The 13,251-nt window shown below is 38.4% G+C and overlaps 1 protein-coding gene across 1 annotated transcript in view; it reads left to right on the top strand.

Moving 5' to 3' along the window:
* LOC130080441 (integrin alpha-X-like) overlaps positions 1–13,251 on the top strand; it is a 41,417-nt gene that overhangs the window by 19,158 nt on the left and 9,008 nt on the right. The gene's annotated exons all lie outside the window — the stretch shown is intronic.

Below are 13,251 nucleotides of genomic sequence, written 5' to 3'. Positions count from 1 at the left end.
AGAAAAATCAAATGTGTTTTTATTTTATACAGAAATAAATAATCTATCATTCAGATGAGAATAAAGTTAGTGTTAGTTCAAATTTTAAGGAAAACAAATATATGATCTGAAATATAGCACATTCATTTAAAATTCATTCAGGTTCAATTACCAAACATACAATCTTAATGTAATTTAAAGCAAACAATACATTTAAAATATATGGGTTGTATGACTATTTTTTAATATAAAAAGATATATATCCAAAAAGACAAGGCCTAAAGTTTAACAAGGGTTAAACTCTTATCACTGTAACAGACACAATCACACACACAATCACACACACACACACACAAGTCAAATCACTTACATTTTACATGCAATATTGACTTTTTTTCTGTTTCAGCAGCGAAAATAGTTAAACAAAGATCACAGCAGAACCATCGCGCATCTCACAGCAACGCGTTCTCATTACTGAATGATTCAGCATTTTGAACGAATCGGTTGACTCAAAGATTCAATGACCAATCAATCCATAAACATCTATCTCATTCATGAATGACTCATGCTGCGTCCCAATTCGCCTACTTATACTACGCCCTAAAAGTATGTACTCTTTTTGTGAAGAAAAAATACATACTTTTGAGTGTGTAGCAAAAGAGTAGGCAAGCTTTGGGACATACTACTTCGTCATCTTTAACGGACAGATCTGTCGCGTGAATCATATCACCGTAAACTGCCCTGTCAATCATCTCGTCACAGTTAAAATCCTCCATTCAATCTAATATAACTTCTTACCATTTCGGAGATAATTGTTGTCGCACGTTCATCTGCCAGTCATGGGTCTTTCATGCGGAGACTCTCCTCATGTGTTTGGAATTTGAATATAATAATGCATTTAAAAGTTAATGGCTAAACGTATCTTTGCAAAAGTTCACAATGCTGCTGCAGATGCAATATAATGTGGACAACATTGAATAAATACTTTTTCGTCAGGTTAGATACTGATAATTAATCACTCAAACCCCTTTATCTAAACCTCTCTACATAACCGTCGGACTCGCGCGTCCTCCATGTCTGTAGTTTTTGAACACTTTTCATTCGTGTTTGTAGTTCTAACCGAACCCTCGTCCAACGCGCGATGGGTTGTGGGCAATATCAGCCGTTAGAGTGCGCATCGATCTGCACTTCGGATTCTGACCGGATATAGTAGACCATCCGGGTCTCATTGGGACACTCATTTCAACATACTACGATTTGGGACGTACTAATTCTATTTTCGAATACTATTTAGGACGGATAGTATGCGAATTGGGCCGCAGCATATGTCGTTCAAACGAATGAATCAATGACTCGCTCATTAAGACGGTCGCCTGGCGACACCTAATGACGGTTTAGTGTTATGTTTAAAAGTATCATTCTTTCCAACGATTGTTAATTAACTCATATTTGAAACATAAGCTATATTTATATATATACATACATATACACACACATACACAAAAATAAAATAAAAACACATTTGAAACGTGTTTGCTTACTAAATTGTGAGCTGAACGAAAGTTGCAGCAAATATCAGCAACAGGAGTCAAATTTCATTAATCACGAGAGTGAAGAGCTGACTGAAAAGATGATGATGGAATAGGCTATTTTATGTAAAAACGCCTATTTAAGCGAATCTGTCATTGTACTCTTTTATTGTTGTGTTTTCCGTGAAAAATAATAGACTATTGAACTCACAATTCAAGCAATCGGCCCCCGAAATTGCACTAATTTTAGTGACACTAAAAAGTATGCGGCTGCACTGGCATTCATAATGGTGCGCGTCCATGGCGACGAGCGAGCAGAACAGAGCGAACGTTTAGTTAATTTCTACTTCCATAGGAATTCATTCGAGCGCCACCATTTCAATGTCTGTGCGGACGTCCATATTATACTTTCGCTTTCAAGTTAGTGTTTTTAAACCCCCCAGCGGGAGGTTTACACAATTGGTTTACACAATCACACGTTGATTAACCGGTGGGAAAATATTCCCATAGTAACATCCCTAATATATAAATATTTATAAATTCAATAGGCCTACCTGATTTTGAACACAAGAGGGCAGTATAGCACTATATATGATTTGGATTATTATTATTTTTGACTAAACAACCATTCTGGCTGTTTTTAAACTTAAAAATAATTCTTAAATTGAAAAAAAGGAATAAAATGGGTTTAGTTCTAATATTTGTATAATTTTATATAAAAATAAATGGTGTATAATTACATTTTAGAAAGATATGAGACATGCCCTGATTCTTTTTTTGACATTACTTGAATCCCTCAACCATAGCAAAACCGTTTGAGATATTCAATATCTGTTCACAATTTAGCATCTTCAATGTATTTTCATCATGTTGAAAAAGTTTGGCATGAATAAAATAAACTACTTAGGAGGAGTAGCTAAAAACTCAGAATCTGAAATCCACATTCAAACCAAAATATCTGACTTCCTGTTGGTCGTAGCTAATTACGGTAAATTAGAAAGTTGTCCGGCTCGAAGAGTACAATATACATATCGAGTTTTGTTACTGTAGATAAAACTAACCCCCCCACTTTTGTCAAAAGCATTTAGAAAGTGACACACTTCCTGCTGCCAGTTGGTGGCGCTATAACTTTGACTCACAATAGTCACATCCATGTGATCGGCCTCTTACAGCGATCACACTGCTGAAGTTTCATCAAGATCAGTTAATGTATGCAGAAGTTATAACGCACTTCTTGTTTGTTGTTTCTCGCCATAAATTCGTTTCCTCGCCACGGCCAAACCGTTCGAGATATCAAAAATCCCCTCGCAAACTTTCATCCTCAATGTCTTGACTTCATGCTGACCGAGTTTCGTGCCGTTTGTTTGAATTCTCTAGGAGGAGTATTTCACATTCCATTGCGTGTGTTTTACCAACAACCCTAAATAGCCGACTTCCTGTTGGGCTGGGGTAAAAAGTAAGAGTGTGAAGTATATATGAAACGAGGAGATCTACATGTGTACCGAGTTTCATATTATTACATGCAAGCGTGTTTGATTTATGGACCATGTTTTCGGACCCCGTTCCAGGGGGCGCTGTCGAGCCCCCCTGCCACGCCCGGGTACCATCTTCAGCCCGGCCCTGATGGCCGCGGGTTCTGACATGTGTGCAAAGTTTCAGGAGTTTTTGAGCATGTTAAGGCCTCCAAAAGTGTCCAAAAGGTAGCAGAAAAATAATAATAAATATAGCTGCGAGCAGCGATTACGGGCCCAAGCCGGTGGCACCGCAACCCCGGTGCCTTTAGTTACCTAAAGGCACCGGAGTGGCGGTGCCGCCGGCTTTGGCCCGTAATCGCTGCTCGCAGCTATATTTATATATATATATGTATATATATATAAACAAGCCGGTGGCACCGCCACCCCGGTGCCTTTATATATATATATATATATATATATATATAAACAAGCCGGTGGCACCGCCACCCCGGTGCCTTTAGGGTTACTGTGCATGACGGGCAATATCGTAACTCCGCTTTGACCTTTGAGATGTGTGCTGTAAAGCTTGCATTGGTGTGGGCTCTGCAAAAGTGTGCATTGAGGGCACATATCAACCACAAAGTATGCGTGAGCAACCTTCTGAAACCTAAAATGAAAAATGAGACACCCTACGGTCTCATGGACATAATGGACACATGAAATAAGTACACAAGTTTGAAAGTTATATGAAGTGTGGTGTGGGCTCTGCAAAAGTGTGCATTGAGGGCACATATCATATGCGTGAGCAACCTTCTGAAACCTAAAATGAAAAATGAGACACCCTACGGTCTCATGGACTTAATGGACACATGAAATAAGTTATGAAAGTTAAATCAATTGTGCCAAGACAGAATATTACTTGCCTGATCTGATTAGAAAAAAAGTTTGTGTGTGTGTGTGTGTGTGTGTGTGTGTGTGTGTGTGTGTGTGTGTGTGTGTGTGTGTGTGTGTGTGTGTGTGTGTGTGTGTGTGTGTGTGTGTGTGTGTGTGTGTGTGTGTGTGTGTGTGTGTGTGTGTGAAACGTGATTGAACAATGTAGACATAAAAACATACTCCGTCCTTTTGTCCATACAGGACATTATTCAAACTGTAAAGTGTTTACTTATATTTGTGAACAATCGCAATAAAACACAACATTGTGCTTTTGTCAAACTGTAAACTACAACTGTCACCCAACCAAAATCTCTTTTTTATTTTATACAGAAATAAATAATCTATCATTCAGATGAGAATAAAGTTAGTGTTAGTTCAAATTTTAAGGAAAACTCTGAAATATAGCACATTCATTTAAAATTCATTCAGGTTCAATTACCAAACATACAAATCTTAATGTAATTTAAAGAAAACAATACATTTAAAATATATGGGTTGTATGCCTATTTTTTTTATATAAAAAGATATATATCCAAAAAGACAAGGCCTAAACAATACATTTAAAATATATGGGTTGTATGCCTATTTTTTTTATATAAAAAGATATATATCCAAAAAGACAAGGCCTAAACTTTAACAAGGGTTAAACAATCACTGTAACAGACACAATCATACACACACACACACACACACACACACACACACACACACACACACACACACACAGACACAGACACAGACACACACACAAGTCAAATCACTTACATTTTATATGCAATATTGACTTTTTTCTGTTTCAGCACCCGCTCATTAAGACGGTCGCCTGGCGACACCTAGTGACGGATTAGTGTTATTTGATTATACACTCAAAATATTCCACAACAAATCCTTTAAATTTAATGATATTCAGAACAGAACACGAATAAAAAAATAACTATAATAAAGCCAAAACGAAATAATTTAAAACAAAAGTAAAAGTAAGTGGTGTTAGGCTCACGTAAATCTCTCTTTAGAATCTAAATGTTGCAACATTTGCGATGTATTTGGATGCTAAACTATTCTTTATTACAGGCTTTGTACTTCACTCACGTTCCAATATCGACGGAAAAAATCATCCTCTTCACTTGTGCAAAAATGTGCTTGGAAAAATCACAGTGGAGCGGTGCTTACTGTGAATGATACAAATTGTACTACTGACTATTTCAACATAGCAGTGTAATTTGTATATGTTAGGTTGAATGTTTTATTATTGTGTGTGTGTGTGTGTGTGTGTGTGTTTGTGTGTGTGTGTGTGTCAGTGTGTGTGTGGGGGTCTGGGTGGCTCAGCGCGATTGAACAGTGAAACATACTCCGTCATTTTCTTCATACAGGACATCATTCAAACGTCAAAGTGTTTACTTATATTTGTGTACACTCGCAATAAAACACAACATTGTGTTTTTGTTAAATAAATTAAAGTAATACGTCCCCCGAAATGGCGCTAATTTTAAAATGAAACTAAAATGCTCACGGCTGCACGGGCATTCATAACTCTGCGCGCCCACGGTGAGGGACGAGCAGAACAGAGCGAACGTTGTTTAGTTCATTCCTACTTCCATAGGAATTAATTGAAAAAGCTCACTCTACTCTGCACCATTATTAATGAATTGTGCAGACGTCCTTATTTTACTTTCGCTTTTTACCTGATTTTGAACACAAGAGGGCAGTATAACACTATGTATGATTTGGAAAAAAAAATTTTTTGACTAAACAACCATTCTGGCTGTTTTTAAACTTAAACATTATTCTCTAATTGCTCTCACCATGCCCGTTTCTGAAACTCTGCACATGTCTACTGTCTAATAAATGTGATGTGTCTGTCGGGTTTCATGCAATTTCAAGTATGTTAAGAGTCTCAAAAGCATCAACAAAGAATAATAAAGTTTGATGCGTTGCCACGGCAACAGTATCTAAGATATCAATAATCCTTTCTCAGGTCTACATCTGCCGTGTGTCTACATTATACACATAAAGTTTGAAGCAAATTGGGTAAAAATAAGAGGGTGATTTCAAAGCCTTTAGGAAGTGACACACTTCCTGCTGCCAGTTGGTGGCGCTATAACTTTGACTCACAATAGTCACATCCATGTGATCGGGCTCTTACAGCGAACACACTGCTGAAGTTTCATCAAGATCAGTTAATGTATGCAGAAGTTATAACACACTTCCTGTTTCCTTTATTCGCCATAAATTCGTTTCCTCGCCACGACCAAACCGTTCGAGATATCAAAAATCCCCTGGCAACTTTTCATCCTCAATGTCTTGACTTCATGCTGACCGAGTTTCGTGGCGATTGGTTGAATTCTCTAGGAGGAGTATATCGAATTCCAGGGGCATACGCTTCCAAACAAACCATAATAGCCGACTTCCTGTTGGGCTGGGGTAAAAAGTAAAAGTACAAAGGATATATGAATCGATGAGATCTATATGTGTACCGAGTTTCATATTATTACATTCAAGCGTGTTTGATTTATGGACCAAGTTTTCGGACCCCGTTCCAGGGGGCACTGTCGAGCCCCCCTGCCACGCCCGGGTACCAGCTTCAGCCCGGCCCTGATGGCCACGGGTTCTGACCCGTGTGCAAAGTGGGCAGTATGACCCTATGTATGAGTTGGTGTTTAAACTAAACTATCACTCAAAGAGCCCCGCCCCCCCCCCCCCCCCCCCCCTCCCCCCCCTCCCCCCCCTCCCCACACAGACACACACACACACACACACAAACAGAATGGCAGGGGGACAAGAAATCCATTCAAACTACAATATCTGACTTTCTGTTGCTCTGAGCTAATGACTTTAAATTAGAAAGTCGATTGGCTTGATGAGAAAAATATGCGTGGCAAGTTTTGTAACTGTAGGTAAAACGAGCAAAGTTATAACACACTTTATGTGTCCTTTTTTAGTCATAAAATTAATTTCCTCGCCACGGCCAAACCGTTCGAGATATCAAAAATCCCTCCGGAATTTAGCATCATCAATGTCTTGACGTCATGCTGACCGAGTTTGCTTGAAATCCGATCAATTCCCAAGGAGAATTAAATAGAATTTCAGGGGTATGCGTTTCCAAACAAACCATGATAGCCGGCTTCCTGTTGGGATGTCGTAAAACTTAGAGCACGAAAGTTGTTCAACCCAATGAGATCTATAAGTGTACCGAGTTTCATATTATTACATGCAAGTGTCTTTGATTTATGGACAAGTGTTCGAATCCCAGTCCAGGGGGCGCTGTCGGTCCGCCCTGCCACGCCCGGGTACCAGCTTCAGTCCGGCCCTGATGGCCACGGGTTCTGACCCGTGTGCAAAGTTTCAAGAGTTTTAGAGGATGTTAAGGGCCCCAAAAGCCCCCGAAACCTTGATCAACAATAATTAAAAGCTTTGTCACTCAAACAGACACATCGCCCTCCCCCCACAGACACAGAGGTATGCAGAGAGAGGGAGAGAGGGACAGAGATTACTCCAAAACATCCCATTCAAACCAAAATATCTGACTTCCTGTTGTTCGGAACCAAAATCTGTAAATTAGAAAGTTGTCCGGCTTGATCTGAACAAAATGCCTACCGAGTTTTAAGATTGCAGGTAAAACTATGAAACTAACCCTCTCACTTTTGTCAAAAGGTGGCGCTACTGAGTCCCTGCACCACGCCCGTTCCTGAAACTTTGCACATGTCTACTGGCTAATATATGTGACATGTCTGTCGAGTTTCATGCAATTTCAAGCATGCTAAGAGTCTCAAAAGCATCAAAAAAGAATTTTAAAGTTTGATGTGTTGCCACGGCAACAGTATCAAAGATATCAAGAATCCATTCACAGGTCTACATCTGGCGTATGTTTACATTATACAGCTGAAGTTTGAAGCAAATTGGGTTAAAATAAGAGGGTGATTTCGAAGCATTTTGAAAGTGACACACTTCCTGCTGCCAGTTGGTGGCGCTATAACTTTGACTCACAATAGTCACATCCATGTGATCGGCCTCTTACAGCGAACACACTGCTGAAGTTTCATCAAGATCAGTTAATGTATGCAGAAGTTATAACACACTTCCTGTTTCACGTTTCTCGCCATAATTTCGTTTCCTCGCCACGGCCAAACCGTTCGAGATATCAAAAATCCCCTCGCAATTTTTCATCCTCAATGTCTTGACTTCATGCTGACCGAGTTTCGTGGCATTTCTTTGAATTCTCTAGGAGAAGTACTTTAAATTCCATTGCATGCGTTTTACAAACAACCCTAAATAGCCGACTTCCTGTTGGGCTGGGGTAAAAAGTAAGAGCATGAAGTATATATGAACCGATGAGATCTATATGTGTACCGAGTTTCATATTCTTACATACAAGCGTGTTTGATTTATGGACCAAGTTTTCGGACCCCGTTCCAGGGGGCGCTGTCGAGCCCCCCTGCCACGCCCGGGTACCATCTTCACCCCGACCCTGATGGCCGCGGGTTCTGACCCGCGTGCAAAGTTTCAAGAGTTTTCGTGCACGTTAAGAGCCCCAAAAGTGCCCGAATAGTCGTAAGAAAAATAAAAGAGGAGAAAAAAAAAAAAAAAAAAAAAAAATATAGCTGCGAGCAGCGATTACGGGCCCAAGCCGGTGGCACCGCAACCCCGGTGCCTTTAGTTACCTAAAGGCACCGGGGTGGCGGTACCACCGGCTTTGGCCCTTCATCGCTGCTCGCAGCTATATTTATATATATATATATAAAGCCGGTGGCACCGCCACCCTGGTGCCTTTAGGGTTATTGTGCACGACGTGCAAAAACGTAACCCTGCTTTGACTGTCGAAAAGAAGTTTGCTGTAGAGCTTGTATCAGTGTGGGCTCTGCAAAAGTGTGCATTGAGGGCACATATCAACCACAAAGTATGCGAGAGCAACCTTCTGAAAGGTCAGGTCTACATCCAGGTCTACATCTGCCGTGTGTTTACATCATAGTAGTGAAGTTTGAAGCAATCAGGTGATTTCAAAGCTTTTTGAAAGTGACAGACTTCCTGCTGCCAGTTGGTGGCGCTATAACCGGGGTGGCGGTGCCGCCGGCTTTGGCCCTTTCATCGCTGCTCGCAGCTATATTTATATATATACACACACAAACACACACACACACACACACACATATATATATATATATATATATATATATATATACATAAATATATATATATTGTTTTTTTAAGAGACAAGACAGAATATTACTTGCCTGATCTGATTAGAAAAATAGTGTTTGTGTGTGTGTGTGTGTGTGTGTGTGTGTGTGTGTGTGTGTGTGTGTGTGTGTGTGTGTGTGTGTGTGTGTGTGTGTGTGTGTGTGTGTGTGTGTGTGTGTTTGTGTGTGTGTGTGGCGTAATTGAACAATGTAGACATAAAAACATACTCCGTCCTTTTGTTCATACAGGACATTATTCAAACTGCAAAGTGTTTACTTATATTTGTGTACACTTGCAATAAAACACAACATTGTGCTTTTGTCAAGCTATAAACTCTTGTCAAACTGTAAACTACAACTCTCTCCCAACCAAAATCTCTTACACACACACACACACACACAGTTTAAAAGCAAAAAATATCAAACAATCCTATTTAAAAACAGTCTGTGGGAGCCATCTTTTGGACATTCATCATATCGCATTGGTTTTCATTTCTTGTCATCAAACAGAGCCCTAATCTGTTTATTTTTTCAGTTACACATTCTACATTGATTAAAAAAGAAAAATCAAATGTGTTTTTATTTTATACAGAAATAAATAATCTATCATTCAGATGAGAATAAAGTTAGTGTTAGTTCAAATTTTAAGGAAAACAAATATATGATCTGAAATATAGCACATTCATTTAAAATTCATTCAGGTTCAATTACCAAACATACAATCTTAATGTAATTTAAAGCAAACAATACATTTAAAATATATGGGTTGTATGACTATTTTTTAATATAAAAAGATATATATCCAAAAAGACAAGGCCTAAAGTTTAACAAGGGTTAAACTCTTATCACTGTAACAGACACAATCACACACACAATCACACACACACACACACACACAAGTCAAATCACTTACATTTTACATGCAATATTGACTTTTTTTCTGTTTCAGCAGCGAAAATAGTTAAACAAAGATCACAGCAGAACCATCGCGCATCTCACAGCAACGCGTTCTCATTACTGAATGATTCAGCATTTTGAACGAATCGGTTGACTCAAAGATTCAATGACCAATCAATCCATAAACATCTATCTCATTCATGAATGACTCAGTCGTTCAAACGAATGAATCAATGACTCGCTCATTAAGACGGTCGCCTGGCGACACCTAATGACGGTTTAGTGTTATGTTTAAAAGTATCATTCTTTCCAACGATTGTTAATTAACTCATATTTGAAACATAAGCTATATTTATATATATACATACATATACACAGACATACACAAAAATAAAATAAAAACACATTTGAAATGTGTTTGCTTACTAAATTGTGAGCTGAACGAAAGTTGCAGCAAATATCAGCAACAGGAGTCAAATTTCATTCATCACGAGAGTGAAGAGCTGACTGAAAAGATGATGACGGAATAGGCTATTTTATGTAAAAACGCCTATTTAAGCGAATCTGTCATTGTACTCTTTTATTGTTGTGTTTTCCGTGAAAAATAATAGACTATTGAACTCACAATTCAAGCAATCGGCCCCCGAAATTGCACTAATTTTAGTGACACTAAAAAGTATGCGGCTGCACTGGCATTCATAAAGGTGCGCGTCCATGGCGACGAGCGAGCAGAACAGAGCGAACGTTTAGTTAATTTCTACTTCCATAGGAATTCATTCGAGCGCCACCATTTCAATGTCCGTGCGGACGTCCATATTATACTTTCGCTTTCAAGTTAGTGTTTTTAAACCCCCCAGCGGGAGGTTTACACAATTGGTTTACACAATCACACGTTGATTAACCGGTGGGAAAATATTCCCATAGTAACATCCCTAATATATAAATATATATAAATTCAATAGGCCTACCTGATTTTGAACACAAGAGGGCAGTATAGCACTATATATGATTTGGATTATTATTATTTTTGACTAAACAACCATTCTGGCTGTTTTTAAACTTAAAAATAATTCTTAAATTGAAAAAAAGGAATAAAATGGGTTTAGTTCTAATATTTGTATAATTTTATATAAAAATAAATGGTGTATAATTACATTTTAGAAAGATATGAGACATGCCCTGATTCTTTTTTTGACATTATTGTCCTCGATCAGAGCCCTAATCTGTTTATTTTTTCAGTTACACATTCTACATTGATTAAAAAAGAAAAATCAAATGTGTTTTTATTTTATACAGAAATAAATAATCTATCATTCAGATGAGAATAAAGTTAGTGTTAGTTCAAATTTTAAGGAAAACAAATATATGATCTGAAATATAGCACATTCATTTATAATTCATTCAGGTTCAATTACCAAACATACAAATCTCAATGTAATTTAAAGCAAACAATACATTTAAAATACATGGGTTGTATGCTATTTTTTTTTATATAAAAAGATATATATCCAAAAAGACAAGGCCTAAACTTTAACAAGGGTTAAACAATCACTGTAACAGACACAATCACACACACACACACACACACACACACACACACACACACACACACACACACACACACACACACACACACACACACACACACACACACACACACACACACACACACGTCAAATCACTTACATTTTAGATGCAATATTGACTTTTTTTTCTGTTTCAGCAGCGAAAATAGTTAAACAAAGATCACAGCAGAACCATCGAGCATCTCACAGCAACGCGTTCTCATTACTGAATGATTCAGCATTTTGAACGAATCGGTTGACTCAAAGATTCAACGACCAATCCATAATCTGTCTCATTCATGAATGACTCAGCCGTTCGAACGAATCGTTTGAACGAATGAATCAATGACTCGCTCATTAAGACGGTCGCCTGGCGACACCTAATGACGGTTTAGTGATATTAAAAGTATCATTCTTTCCAACGATTGTTAATTAACTCATATTTGAAACATAAGCTATATATATATATATATATATATATATATATATACACACATATATATACACACACATATATATACACAAAAATAAAATAAAAACACATTTGAAGCGTGTTTGCTTACTAAATTGTGAGCGGAACGAAAGTTGCAGCAAATATCAGCAACAGGAGTCAAATTTCATTAATCACGAGAGTGAAGAGCTGACTGAAAAGATGATGACGGAATAGGCTATTTTATGTAAAAGCCCCTATTTAAGCGAATCTATCATTGTACTCTTTTGTTGTTGTGTTTTCCGTGAAAAATAATAGACTATTGAACTCACAATTCAAGCAATCGGCCCCGTTATTGCACTAATTTTAAAGTGACACTAAAAAGTATGCGGCTGCACTGGCATTCATAATGGTGCGCGTCCATGGCGACGAGCGAGCAGAACAGAGCGAACGTTTTTTAGTTCATTCCTACTTCCATAGGAATTCCCTCGAGCGCTCTGCACGTGGCCATTATCAATGTCCCGTATTTAAAAGCTCTCGGTCCTCAGTCACATACCAAATATATGTATAATGTATATATAAATATAATTTTGGACACAAGAGGGCAGTATGGCCCTATGTATAATTTTGTGTTTAAACTAAAAGAGCCCCTCCCCCCCTCCCCACACAGACACAGACACAGACACACACGAATGGCAGGGTGCATTCTCTCTGTCAGAGGGAGAGGGAGAGAAAATTCTCAGAAACATCCACATTCAAACCAAAATATCTAACTTCCTCTTGGTCTGAGCTAATGACAGTTAATTAGAAAGTTGTCCGGCTTGATCTGAACCATATGCATACCTGTGTCTGTCGAGTTTCATGCAATTTCAAGCATGCTAAGAGTCTCAAAAGCATCAAACAAGAATATTAAAGTTTGATGTGTTGCCACGGCAACAGTATCTAAGATATCAATAATCCTTTCACAGGTCTACATCTGCCGTGTGTTTACATTATACACATAAAGTTTGAAGCAAATCGGGTAAAAATAAGAGGGTGATTTCAAAGCATTTAGGAAGTGACACACTTCCTGCTGCCAGTTGGTGGCGCTATAACTTTGACTCACAATAGTCACATCCATGTGATCGGGCTCTTACAACGAACACACTGTTGAAGTTTCATCAAGATCAGTTAATGTATGCAGTAGTTATGACACACTTCCTGTTTCACGTTTCTCGCCATAATTTTGTTTCCTCGCCACGGCCAAACCGTTCGAGATATCAAAAATCCCCTCGCAAACTTTCATCCTCA

This window comes from Rhinichthys klamathensis, unplaced genomic scaffold (genome assembly GCF_029890125.1).
Source record: "Rhinichthys klamathensis goyatoka isolate OS25496 unplaced genomic scaffold, OSU_Roscu_1.1 h1tg000035l_1, whole genome shotgun sequence".
NCBI classification, from domain to species: Eukaryota; Metazoa; Chordata; class Actinopteri; order Cypriniformes; family Leuciscidae; genus Rhinichthys; species Rhinichthys klamathensis.
This window is presented reverse-complemented; position numbering and strand designations above follow the sequence as displayed.